This window comes from Ipomoea triloba, chromosome 1, assembly GCF_003576645.1.
Source record: "Ipomoea triloba cultivar NCNSP0323 chromosome 1, ASM357664v1".
NCBI lineage: Eukaryota > Viridiplantae > Streptophyta > Magnoliopsida > Solanales > Convolvulaceae > Ipomoea > Ipomoea triloba.
Window position 1 is genome coordinate 15,889,429 of NC_044916.1, and position 14,031 is coordinate 15,903,459.

Consider the following 14,031-nt stretch of genomic DNA (forward strand, 5'->3'; position numbering starts at 1 on the left):
TGTTCAAGGCACTAAGGAGAAGTTGTAGAAGTGCTGAGTTAGAAGAACTAGCACTGGTGCATTCACTATTGTATCTTGGTGACAGAAGATAGTGAATTCCTCCTTGGAGTGAAAGGAGAAGAGTGGAGTAGAAGGATTACATCACCTTCGAACCACTATAAAATCGCTTCTCTCTCTCTCTTTACTTTACTTATTATTTTTACGCATACTTTATCTTGCATGCAACACAATTAAGTCCACACACAACTCACGTGTTTCTTTATAATTTTGCATACCGTGAATGCCTAGTTAATTCTTCATTTTATTATAGCACTTTACATACGATTATTCCGCTGTGCACTCTACTTTAGATTTATTCAAGTCTAATTTAATTTGAGTTATTTTGTTAAAGTGTTATAAATTTTAATTTGTTTGAAAAGTCTATTCACCCCCCCTCTAGACTTTTCACCACCCAATCGGGACCAACATCAGCTTTTGCCCAATGCTCTACCAAGGTTAGTTCAATTCCGGGCCTCGCTAGTTTTATCTTTCTCAAATTAAAAAGTCCACACTCCCACTTCGAGAGATCCTTGACTAAGGTCCTAGGTAAATAAGAGGTGAACATCATGCAAGCAGGCAATAATATAAACTTATTTGGCTCTAAACACTCTCATGGGTGCGAAAAGTAACTTCCTCAAAGATATTTCTAGAGTAAAAACTTTTGGGCATCTAGTCAAAATTCTTTCTAGATAACACAAATAATAACTCTGTTTTCAAAACTGCAAATGCATCCGCTTATCATTCCCAAGAGCTTCAACTTCTTATACTAAGCATGTAAAGCACGAAGTGCGTCCTTTCCACACTTTAAAAACAAACATCGACCTCGATGTTCCATACGGTAAAGGAATAAAAGAACGAACAGGGGTTCTAAAGGTAGACAAATAAAGATCCCTTTCCACACTTTGGAAATTGCTCTGGGATGTAGGGTATGCATCAAACGATCCTAGTAAACATAGTAAACTTCTAATATACACATACACAAAGCTATAAAGAAAATATTTCCACACTTTAAAGATCAAAACGGGGTTTTAAATTAGAAAAGGGATAAGAGGATAAAGCAAGTACGCATCCCTTTTTCCACACTTTAGGTTCTAGCATAAGCCTGCTCCCGTTATAAATGGCTCTATAAGAAATGGAGACATAACATACAAAAAGGGTTTTCGGAGTACTATTTAATTATTATAAGCTGATAGAAATATAAAAGTAATTAAAAACAGTAACATAGATAATAAAGCATATAAATAAGCAGAATTATTCGAATAGAAATGCAGATAAGTAAAGCAGTTAAAACGTAAATAACATAAAGCAATAAAGTAAAGTAAAGCAAAGTAAAGAAATAAAGAAATAAAAGTCGGAACCCCGCGCGTAGGGATCCTAATGTTCAGATGGGGCTATCAACCAACGTAACCAATGTCGAGGAACTCAGTATCCAGTGTCAAGTATCAAGATCGAGGGTAGTCGAAGGAAGGCATCAGTTATCACTGAAGGGTTGGAATTGCCTATCGAATCTAGCTTCGAGCGCAGCAATTCTCCTATCGTTCTCCTCCACCGCTCTTCTCATGCGGTTGAGGTCTTCGGTGTGGACATCTTGTCTTGCAGAGATGGATGTAAAATGGCCTTCTTGCCATGTTTGCTGCTCACGCCAGTAGTTCATCTGTTCATCATGGAGCTGCCTGTGAAAGTTCTGCGTCGTGTCCCAGTCCATGGGAGTAGGGCCATGCTCCTGTGCAGCAACATCCTCCTCGTTCTCTTTTTCCTCATTCTCATTATCAGAAGCTGCCAGATCCGGTGCATCATCACATCCAAGCTTCAATTCTGCGGCAAAGAACTCACCCACGGAGAAAGGAATTGTGAAACCTTCAACTTTCTCTCCCATCAACCGGTCCAAAAGGCCCAATCCGTAACACAATCTCGCAACGAAAGGTCCGATAAACACTGTCTGAGCCTTAGACTTTTGCTAGGTTTGGAGCCATTTTCTAGCTTGAATGCCCATATTGATGTCAACCTCATTCTCCATGCACCACATGTAAAACAAATCCTGTTTGTATACCTTGTTGCGATTTGTGGTTCTGCCGGAGAGATTTATAGCAAAGGCTAATCTGATAGCCTTTAAAGCATTGCGGGTGATGAGGTTTGCCTTTAAGTTTGAAGAGTTGTATGGGGCATTGTTGGTGATGATTTTCCAATATTGAACAGCTATCGCCTCTGAATCAAAGTCCTCTTTAAATTCCCTGAAGTATTGCATAGTTACGCTCACGGCATCATGGAATCCGAGCGTAACACCCAAAGTGTTAACCGACATACTGTAGTGGTTGCCGAATAGAGTGAACGAGATGGATTCTCTTGCATCATTGACCTCCTTCCGAATATCCAAGGTCGCCAAGAATTCATAAGTAACAGGTGCATAGGTAGGTCTTCTCCACTCAAATAGATAGCGGAGCTGTGGGTGCCTGAGAAGCCCGTATACTTCATCTAAACAATCGAACTCTCTTAAAATGTTATCGTCGAAGTGGCGGTCGACCAAAAGTTGTTTCCCCTTGTATCTATCCACCGATGTAAGTTGGACGGGCGTCAAGTGTCTTAATGACCTTGACCCCGGCTCCTAGGGAGCTCGTTGAACTGTGGCTTGCTGCCGTGTCCTCGACCGGCTCGATTCACCATGATCGTGCTTTGATTTCTTTGCGATTTCCTTTTAGCGTCTCATCCTACAAATTATAGAAATTAACATTCATGGTAATTGGTTTTGAATAATTAATTCTCAAATAAGTCACCATTGTATTTGTGTAAAATTCCTTGTCAAGATAATGGATTTCAAACATATAGGGCTAAGAATTTTTGAAAATTTCGCCATAATTTCCCCTATATTTTGGACAATTCTAGCATAAGAATATCAACAATATCATTCCATTATCACACACATGCAAAAATTCATCATAAGATATTTCAATTTGATAGTCAAATAAGAAGTCAACTCTAAAAGTCAATAATTTCAAAAAGTCAACTTCATCTTCTTCCCCAAATTCAAAAATTAGGGTTTGAAATTGAAAATTCAATTTGGGCAATGTAGCACGTGAAAAGTCAAATTGATGGCATATAATAGTTCTATAACAAGTTTACACATCAATTCAAGCATCAATTTCATAATTTCAACAAGAAATCTAACAAACTCATTTGTTCATCAATAGTGTTCACACTTGAAGCTCAAAAATATATAACAATCCATCAATTTAACTATCAATAATGAAAGAAAACATCAAAGGATAGTTCTATGAAGCATTATAAACCAATTTAATCATTCAAAATCATGTAAGGGAATGTAGAACAAATTTCTCATTCAAGCTCTTTCATACTCATGAATATTCAAGGATAAATAGTTAAAAAGATGAGAAATTACCTTGATGGTGATGTTTTTTATCTTCTTTGAAGTAAAAATAGAATGGATATTCAAACCTTGAGTATAGGATTCACCTTGCATGGAGAAGATAAGACAAAATAGGGATTTTGGAGCAAAATGGCGTGGGAGATCCGAAGGGGTGTTTTAAAGTCGTGGGAGGGCTTTCACGCCGGTCACACTCGTGTGACCGTGTGTGGGAGCTCTCTGTCTCGCTCCCACGCATGGCTACACGCGTGTGAGCGTGCGTGGGAGGCTACTGCCTCGTTCCCACGCACGACTACACACGTGTGAGTTCAGGTGGCAGTCCTCTGCACTGTTTTCTTCCGATTTTGGTCTTTCCCTTCATACCTATGTCCAAAATAAGCTTCTCCAAAGCAATTTTTAGTCCCGACTCCTACAAGTTAGTCCTAAAAACATGGTTCCATTTGATTGTAGCAATTTATTAGAACAAAAACATTAGAAACGAAAGCATAAAAATGATTGTAAAAACATATTATTAAAACCTTGGGTTGCCTCCCAAGTAGCGCCACGGTTTACGTCATTGGCTAGACGCATCATACCTTGTTTAGAATTCAACCATATTCCTTGGTAGTGGGTAAGAAGCATTTTGGTACCCACGTGTTTTTCCATGTAAGCTTATCATTTCTCACTTCGGTTTTGGTTTCATCTTTTGTTTAACCTTTGCCCTTTCATCTTCATCAGTTCCTTCTTTCGCTCTTTCCTTTTCAACATTTATGGCATGTCAATCGAATCTCAGGGTAATTTCACCTGAACTCACATCTATTCGTCTTCCAAGAATTAAGGATTCATGGGGATCATCATCACCCATCTTACAAACAATAAAATCGACAGGCACAAGAAATTTTCCTATTCTTACTAGAACATCTTCCGCTAAGCCTTCAGGATACCGTGTGGTTCCGTCAGCTAAACGTAGAGTCAGCCTCGTCGGTTTCAAACATGGTAAGTTCAATTTTCCAAAGAGATTTGAAGACATGACATTGATAGAAGCACCAAGATCAGCAAGAGCGTTTTGAGGTTCCAATGTTTGTATAGAACAAGGAATCAACAAAGCTCCAACGTCACCCTTCTTTCTAGAGTAGCCCTCAGACAAACAAGCCGAAGATTCTTGGCTTAAATAGGTAAAATTATCACAACTGTCATTCTCAAACAATTCACGACATTCTTTGTTATTGAAAAATTTTCGGATAAAAGCATTAATTGTACCTTCTCGAGCCATTTCTTTCTCTTTTGAACTTTTGATGTTGTTTCGTGGTAGCTCCTTTTCTTTTGGGCATTCTTTCGAAGTGGTTTTCTCCTTGTGTTCCTTCATTGATATGGTGCATGAACCGCTCGCATTCTTTAATTTGAGATTGGGACTACAAGAGGTAGTCTCGTTTCTTTGGTCATCTACCTTACATTGACATTTTCCACAAATGGCATCCATTGGATCACATTTCACATGTTCTTCTTCCTTGGCATCAATGGCGTTGACTCTCTCTTTCAGATTGTTCTCAGTGTTACTCGGGAGTTGTCCGTAGTGTCTATCCGACATCATCTTAAACATTTGGGAGATCTGATTCTCAATCGTCTTAAGTGTAGCCTTAGACTCCTGTCGAAGACTAGAAATTTCTTGTCTAATCTCTTGAGTAATCTCTTGTTTCAGATTTGCCCGATCATTTTTGAGTTCCATGATCGTCCTGGTAAGTCTTTCATCTAATTCACGGATGTCATCCCTCCTTTGTTGAGTAAAGTCAAGTTGAGAGTTGTATTGTGGCCTGAACTGGGTCATTTGATTTCCATTTCCTTGATTTTGATTGTACATCAGTCTGTTCTTGTCATTCTGTCCATATGTAGGCTTGTTTCTATAGTTGTATTGTCCTCGCGCTTGATATCCATCATTGTTGCTATTGTTCCAACCCTCTACCTATTTCCAATTGTTGTTTGATCTTTTGTTTTGTCCATAAGCATTGAAATTGGAGTTCCTTTGGTAATCTACCGCCTCAACTTGTTCAGATGCAGACGGAGAAGTGCAAATATTGGTGTCGTGAGGTCCTCCACAGATATTACAATAAAGTGCCAAAGCCATGCAAGGCTTGGGCTTTCCTTCCATTTTTTCTACCATAGCCTGTAGCTTTTTGATTTCGTGATTCATTGCTTTGATTTTGGCCTCACTTGCCACCCGATTATCAACTTCATATATTCCTCCATGATCTCCTCTCCGGTCATACCAACAGGATGTGTTCTTTGATATTCTCTCGATCAATTCTTCAGCTTCTTGCAAAGCTAAGGAGACAAAGGCACCGTTGGAGGATGAGTCAAGCAACATTTTTCCTTCATCTGTTAACCCTCCATATAATGAGCTAATCATGTCCCATGAGTGCATCAGATCTTGTGGGCATTGCCTTTTAAGAACTTTGAATCGTCGCCAAGCCTCTCCTAAACTCTCAAGCCTTCCTTGCTTGAATTCTTGTATCAGCCTTCTAATCCTCATAGTTTTTGTAATGAGAAAGAACTCATTCATGAATTCACGATGCAACTGTTGCCACGTTCTGAAATGATTGTCGTCTTGGTTTTCCAACCATCGTGATGCCTCTCCTATAACTGAAAATGGGAACCTTGTGATGTGTGCGTATGAACCTTGTGATGTGTGCGTTGGGATCTTCAAATGGTAATCCCGAATATTGATTGTTCTGAACCAGTGTGAGAATAGTTAGATGCACGTGAAAGTTGACGTTCTCCATTGGGGGTACATAGATCGAGTTGTGCATCTTAAAATCCGGAGTCATGTAATCTGCAATTGATCTTTGTGGTTCTTGAGGATTTCCATAATATTCTTCTTCACGAATATTCTCTTGATTGTTTGCTCTGTTAGCTTGTGGTTCTTCCAGAATTGGTTCTTCATGGTTAATCGGTACTTGTGGATTAATTGGAACTGGGGTGGATTTGGTATAGTTGATCCTCTTCCTTGTGGATTTCTTGTTGCGCCTGATGAAGCCATTAGTGATCCTTGGGTATTTTTCCTTCTAGTTGCTCTATTATTTTCAAGAATGTAGGGTAGTAAACCTTTTTTCCTTTTGCTCGCGTGTGCATTCACCTAGTAAAATTATCAATGAAACAAAAATTTCCACAATTGACTAGAAGTAGTCAATTGGGTTAGTAGCAAAAATAAATAAAAATAAAACAAAATTAAGTGGAATGGATTAACATTGCTCAAATCTATCATTCATGCAATCAAAATAAACAAAAACATATGACAACCTATTGCCATCCCCGGCAACGGCGCCATTTTTGAACAAGCAGTATTGTGTAGGGGTTGATTCGTGAAAATATATTTATGTTAAAACGGAAAGTCAGTGACTCCCCGAGTGTCGGTCTCGAAGGAGGGACGTGGAGGTGTGTCAAGTGTTCGGGAGTTTACTTGATTGGGTCATGCATAGGATTCGAGTGTGGTGAAGGGCGGAATTGTGAGTGAGAGTAGTTCATTTGGTTGGTTTGAGCACAAGAGAGTAGTAAAGTGAAAGGGATTTTGTAAATATGTAAAAGGAGTAGGGATTGGATAGTGTTCATGGATAATGCATAGTGGAGTGCCTAAGGTCATGGATAGGGATTGCTAGGATATTGGCTATTCAAGAGTGTGTTATCTTAGTCCTTTTACACCTTTGTGTACTAAGGCTTCTTTGACTTAAGAGTGCCTTCAAGAATCCAAAGTTCTAAGAGGAATTTTATCAAACACTTAAGCTACACACTATCCTACTATTCTTAAGAAGTCCATAGGAACTATGATTGTGTCAAGCTTTAAATCCTAACTCTAATCAAAGACATGAAAGAGTCAAGAGCTCAATCTCTCATCTAGATTGGCCAAATCCAAACAAGATCTCATCAAAACCACAATCAATTGACAAGAATAGGTAATCCATCAACACAAACACATAGATCCAAGATATAGAGATAAGATCATCACACTAGCAATATTCAATCACACAATCCAAATCCCTAGACTAAACAAGCTACTCATAATATGAAATTCAAGCAAAAGCTAATTTAATCCAAGATCAAGATAACTAAAATTATAGAAATGAAATAGAAATCCCCTAGAGAGAAGAAGATCTTCAATCCAAGCTTGTTGTCTTGCTACAATGGAGATTGATCTAATCTAAAAAAACTAAGAAAAATGGAGAAAGTTCTCCAAAGGAAAAACTAAGAGAGGGAAAACTAATTTTCTGGGAACCTCCTCTGAAAATTCATCAAAGGGGTTTAAATAGTCTCCGAAATGATAACCCTAGTCGAAATTCACACAGCACCGCCTCCACGCCATCCACACGCGTGTGAGCGTGTGTGGGAGGCTACTGGAAAGTTTTCACGCATGCTCACACGCGTGTGACCATCCAGTTGGGTCCTCCGGGGCTCCGTTCTTGCCTGGTTCGCTCTTTAAGCTCAACTTTTGCTCCTATTTGCTCCCGGGGCTCCTGTTTTACCTCTTTTAGGCTAAAAGTAGCTTCTGTGTGCAGGTTAGTGATTTTCAAGCATTTATGAGCATAATTCACCATGTAAGGATGCTGTAGACGTGATAAAACACCCTAAAATGTGCCTGATTTAAGGGTATCTCGGAGTTTTATCATCCACCCATCTCCATGTTTCCAGTTGTTGTTCTGTCTTTGATTTCCTCCATAAGCATTATAGTTAGGACCTCTTTCATAATCAACCGTCTCCACATGTTCAGCTGCAGACGATGATGTCCATATGTTGGTGTCGTGCGGTCCTCCGCAAATATTGCAATATAATGCTAAGGTTATGCAAGGTTTCGATTTCCCTTCCATCTTTTCTACCATAGCTTGTAGTTTTTTGATTTCATGATTCATTGCTTCAATCTTTGCTTCATTTGCTACGTGGCTGTTGACCTCATATATGCCGCCATGTTCTTCTCTTCGGTGATACCAACACGAGGTATTTTTCGAAATTCTTTCTATTAGCTCTTATGCTTCTGGCAATGCTAATGAGACAAACGCACCACTTGAAGATGAGTCCAGGAGCCTTTTCCCTTCATCAGTCAAGCCTCCATAAAATGAGTTGATTACATCCCATGGATACATTATATCGTGCAGGCACTATCTTTTCAAAACTTTAAATCGCCTCCAAGTGATAGACGCCAAAACTACCTAGCTATTTAGAATTAATTAAGGAAAAATTCTTGCCAAAACGACGTTTTGAAAGATGCAATCTATGTATTTTCATGTTATTTTGCTAACAGTTGCGAAAGAGCTTTGCGTGGTATGCCTTAAAAGATTTTCACAAGGATAAAGACTTAAATCAATCAAGAAAGTGTGAACAAAGAAAGAAAGAACTGTTAGGAACATCATGTAATAGGTTTTGATGATACCAACTGTTAAGTAGAAATCCCCAAGTCTCGATGCATAGGCAAAAACGCTGTAAGTTCGACAAGTAAACCAAGAGCGAAAATACAACCGAGTAACTTTGAGCTCAACTCGGAAAATATTTAAGCTTGAGGTAAATTTGTTTGAACATCTTAGAAGTCTCGTGTATTNAGTAACAAGAAGCGGGGCGAAAAACCTGAGGCTTGAGGCGGGCTTCGTGATCAAAGCTCAAGCGCTCGATATTGTACTAAATAAGGGAAGTTTTTAGTGCAATCCTTCCAGGGAGTTTCTGGAAGAAGAGTGGACGTAGGCGGGTTGGCCGAACCACTTAAAAATCTCTCTTGCATTTACTTACTGTTTTTATCTCTCGCTAACCTCTCGATTGCACTGCATATAAACTCACTTCTCGAACTAACTCAAACTCGTGCTAACTAAAAGGGGATAACATTTCCGCTGCGCATAAAACTTTGTCTTCACCTCGTGAGGTATCGAACCTAAACATCCTAAGTTCAATACACACGAGAGGTTGAAAAGATTTGCAAAATCTTATACAAGTCTATTCACCCCCCCCCCTCTAGACTTGTACCCCATCCCCTTGGGACCAACAAGAACAAACCCGAAATTGGGGCACGCAAAGACCTACCCGAAGACAACAAAGGGGTCGAGAATGAAGAAATCCCCATCCACGACCCCAACCATGCGTGTGGTTGGCGTGGACTAATTCCAGTGTGCATCCACGCCTGCCCACACGCGTGTGGTCGGCGTGGACTGGCACCAGAACCCTGCGCGATATTTTAGTATAAAAGGGACATTTCAGCTGGGAGGAGAGGACCTTTTGCCATTTTTTCACTTCTCATTTTTAGATGAGGGTTAGATAGGATTAGTGAGAGGAGGAAGAACTTCTTGGAGAAGAGAATCTTGGATCCCCATAGCTTGGAAATCCTCTTGGGTACACTCTTTCATTGTTATTTGATTTCTCTTTGGACTTCGTTCTTGAACTTTCATTTTTCCTAAAGATATTTGCTTTTTGCTTTGATCTTGTAAATATGTTTTGCTCTTTGAATGATATGATGTTATTGAAGCCTATGAAGGGCTAGACTTTAGGATAGGGGCTAGGAAGAACGGAGATTTTGTGTTCATGATCTAAAATTGTTAAATGAGCTTTGATTTCTTTGGGATTATTGAAATTGTGTGTATGTTTTGGATGTTCTTGTTGGATCGAGGGTCCCGATCTCTTCAAGGATCTAGGATCATCCCTTTGGCGAGATATCGCAAAGAGATGAGAGCCCACTACTCACATCTCCCACTCTCAATATGAGAAGATGAGATCCGAAGGGAACTTATAGGCAAAGTGTTCGATAATATTCCCCAACCGACTAAGGATTGGGAGCCTGAGTGTGACGCCACTCAGGACCGTGTTCCGAGCTCCTTCAATCATATCTCAAGGGAAATCAAATCTCTCCCTTATACATTGAACCAATCTCCATGATATTCTAGCCCCCATAAGCCTTTATCTTACATTTATCTCTTAAAACTCACCCAACCTTGCACTCTCATTATCATGTTTCACTACACTATTTATTCCCTACTCTTGTGTTGTCTAAACCTTAAAAGATAGGAAGATTTCACTCTCCAATTTGCCATCCACGAGAGACACGACACTCGGGGAGTTCAAGACTCTTCGTTTTAACATTACTCTTTATTTCGTACCACGTCCACATCTCACCACGAATACATTACTACCTTCACCAAGCTTCTCCTAAACTCTCCAATCTACCTTTCTTGAATTCTTGGATATGTCTCATAATCCTCATGGTCTTGGTGATTCGGAAAAACACATTCATAAATTCTTTGTGTAACTGCTGCTAGGTTCTGAAATGATGGTCATCTTGACTTTCTAACCATCGTGTTGCCTCTCCAATTACTAAAAATGGGAATAACTTCAGTTTGATGATTTCTTCACTAACTCCTTCCTGTCTGTACATCCCGCAAGCTCGAATAAATCTAGTAATATGATCATGTGGATCCTCTGAAGGTAATCCTGAATACTGGCTATTCTGAACTAAAGTGAGTATGTTCGGGTGCACATGAAAGTTTACGTTCTCTAACGGGGGTACGTAAATGGAGTTATGCATGTTGAAATCTGGCGTCATATAATCGACGATGGATCTTTGTTGCTCTTGCGGTACTTCATAATAATCATCTTCTCAAATATGTTCCGGTGGATTCACTTTGTTGATTTGCGGTTCTTCTAATATTGGGTCATTCTGATTGACTTGTCCAGGTGGATTAATTGGAAGTGGGGGTGGATTTGGTACAGCTGCTCCTCTTCCTTGGGGATTTCTCGTAGCGCTTGTAGAAGCCATTTGTTCTTTTCAGATGCTTTTCTTTCTCGTTGCTTTGTTAATTTCTGGTATGTAAGGAAACAAGCCTTGGTTTCCTCTCGCTCTTGTGTGCATTCACCTATTAAGATCTTCAATAAAGTAAACAATCCACAATTGACTAGAAGTAGCCAATTGGGGTAAGTAACAAAAACGAATAAAATAGAAAATAATAAAATAAAATGAAATGGATTAACAATACTCAAATTCTCACAATCATTCAATCAAGTAAAAGCAAAACAATTTTGACAACCTATTGCCCTCCCCGGCAACGACGCCATTTTTTTACACGCGTATGGCGTGTATATTTTGCGTAGTGGATAGTTAATGTGGTGAATGGCATTTGAGTATGGATAGTGAATGTGGTGAATGGCATAAGGTAGTGATATTCAAAGTATAAGAAATAAGAAATAAGAGATAAGAAAATAAGGGATTGAATCGTGTTCGTATATGTTGCATTCTCCTGTGTCTCAAGTAGTAGATAAATGATGCAATGATGTTGGCTATTCAAGAGTGTGTCTTCTTAGTCCTTTTCCACCTTTGTGTACTAGGGCATCTGAAGTGGTATTTTTAGGGGTGGTTGAATGATGGAATACAAAGGGTAAAACGGAGAAAATGTTCCCCGAGTGTTGGTCTCAAGGATGGCAAATTGGAACGAATGAGTGTCGACATTTAAGGAGTTAAGAGCTAAGAGTTGCAAGGATTACTAAGGGCCATTTTGATAATAAGTTGGGGGTTGTAAGGACAAAATTAAACTAAACAAGTTGAAAGAGAATGAAGGGGGGTGCATGCCACAGCTAAACAATGATTGATTATCCTATGGGGATTTGAAAACGAGTTTCGAGATTAAACTAGGGAGTCATGGTATTTATACCGAGTGGCGACACACTCGGACTCTCAATCCTCATTCGGTTGAGGCATTTTATCGAACACCTTACCTACCACTCCTCCCGAACCTTGTCCTTTCGATCTAAGGGCAGGGATGTAGATGAGTTGGGCTCGTGAGAGGCCGTTATCGCGCACACTCTCACTTCCACTCGGTTCACTAACTATTCCGGCCGAAATAGAAGCAAAGCAAGAAAAACATCACCCACACAAGACTACAATCCTACTCCACAATCTTCATAATCATAAGGCAAAATTCAAGCATCAATCAAATGTCTAACATGGGCACACACACCCCTACACTATTCTACTCAAGCATTATGAAATTAAAGAACAAAAATCAAGAATAAACAATAGCAATAGATTAAAGCAAAATCAATGATAGAAATAGGAATTACCTAAATAGAATGCCTGAATGTAAATTGATTCTTCAAAGGGAAATGAAAAATCTAACCTACTCCTACACTACTGGAAATGGAAAATATGATCTAAAACCTAGCTATTGCTTAAAATTTCCGCAAAGGCCTCATTATATAGGCTGATTCTGGGTCGCGTACGAGTTAGCGTACGACCGTACGCAAGCTTGTACGCGACGGTATTTTGGCTATTAGTCCTTCCTTCATGCTTCATTTGCTTGTCAAGTCCTTATATTTGGCCATTATACCCCCGGGACCTGAAAAATCATCTTAAACACACCAAAATAGAGCATTGCAATAAAGTTACACATTAGAGCATGAAAATGATATAAATAATTCACAAAAGAGTGTCAAATTCAACTAATTAACCACAACATAGACCCTTAATTCTAGCTATATTTGGTGCTTATCAGCATCTTAGGCTTAGGAGTGCCTTTTAGCAACAAAAGCCCTAAGAGACATTTTATCAAACACCTTAGCTACACACTTTCCTACTATTCATAGTTATGAATTCCATAGGATCTATGATTGCAATAAGCTTCAACTCAACTCAAATCAAAACCATGAGACTCAAGAACTCAATCTCTCAATAGATTGGCCAAATCCATACAAGATCTCATCAAAACAACAATCAATAGACAAGAATAGATTTTTCCAACAACAAGGCAATCAAATCCACAATAAGAAATAGGATCATCACACTAACAACATAGCTTCACACAGTCCAAGCCCTAGATTAAACTAGCTACACATAATCAAGAATTCAAGATCAATAGCTAATTCAATCCAAAAACAAGATATGTAAAATAGATAAGATTAAAATAAAGATCACCTAGTAAATGAAATGTGTTCTTCAATCCAAGCTTTAAGTCTTCATTTACAAGGAGGAAATGTAAATCTAAACTAACCTAAAATGGAAACTAAGAAATTAAAAAATGTAGATGGGAATGGGATCCTCTCTGAATTTTCTCCGCAGTGTCCCGTTCACACGTCCTTCACGCGTGAAGGATTGCGTGGACAACTACTGGAAAGTGTTCACGCGACCTTCACGCGTGAATGCCTTCCTTCGGTCTTCCGGAGCTCCTGTCTTGCTCGGTTTGCTCGTTTCACTCGTTCCTTGTTCCTAACGGCTCCCATGATCTCTAAAATGTCTCAAATTGTACCAAAGATAGCTTTGTGTGTGGTTAACGAATTAAAGAACAAAATATCATAAGATTATCACGTAAGGATGCTAAAAATGCTATCAATCACCCTTATTTATACTCAAATATATAGGCGTCTTGGGAGCTTATCAGCGAACAATTGCAAAGCCGGGAACCAAATGGAGTGGGGTGAGGGTGCTTCATACCCAAATCCGCAGAGATGATATTCGGGTAGTACGACGAATCTTGGCCCAATCTTGGGAAGGCCACAGGAGAAATTATGCAAAAGGGTATAGATCTGATTTGTTTGCACGCTGGAGCATGGACACGGGAACACCGGTAAACATGGGCATGGTCTGTAAGGGATGGCTTAAAGCACAACAGCAGGAAAGAGTCACTTCG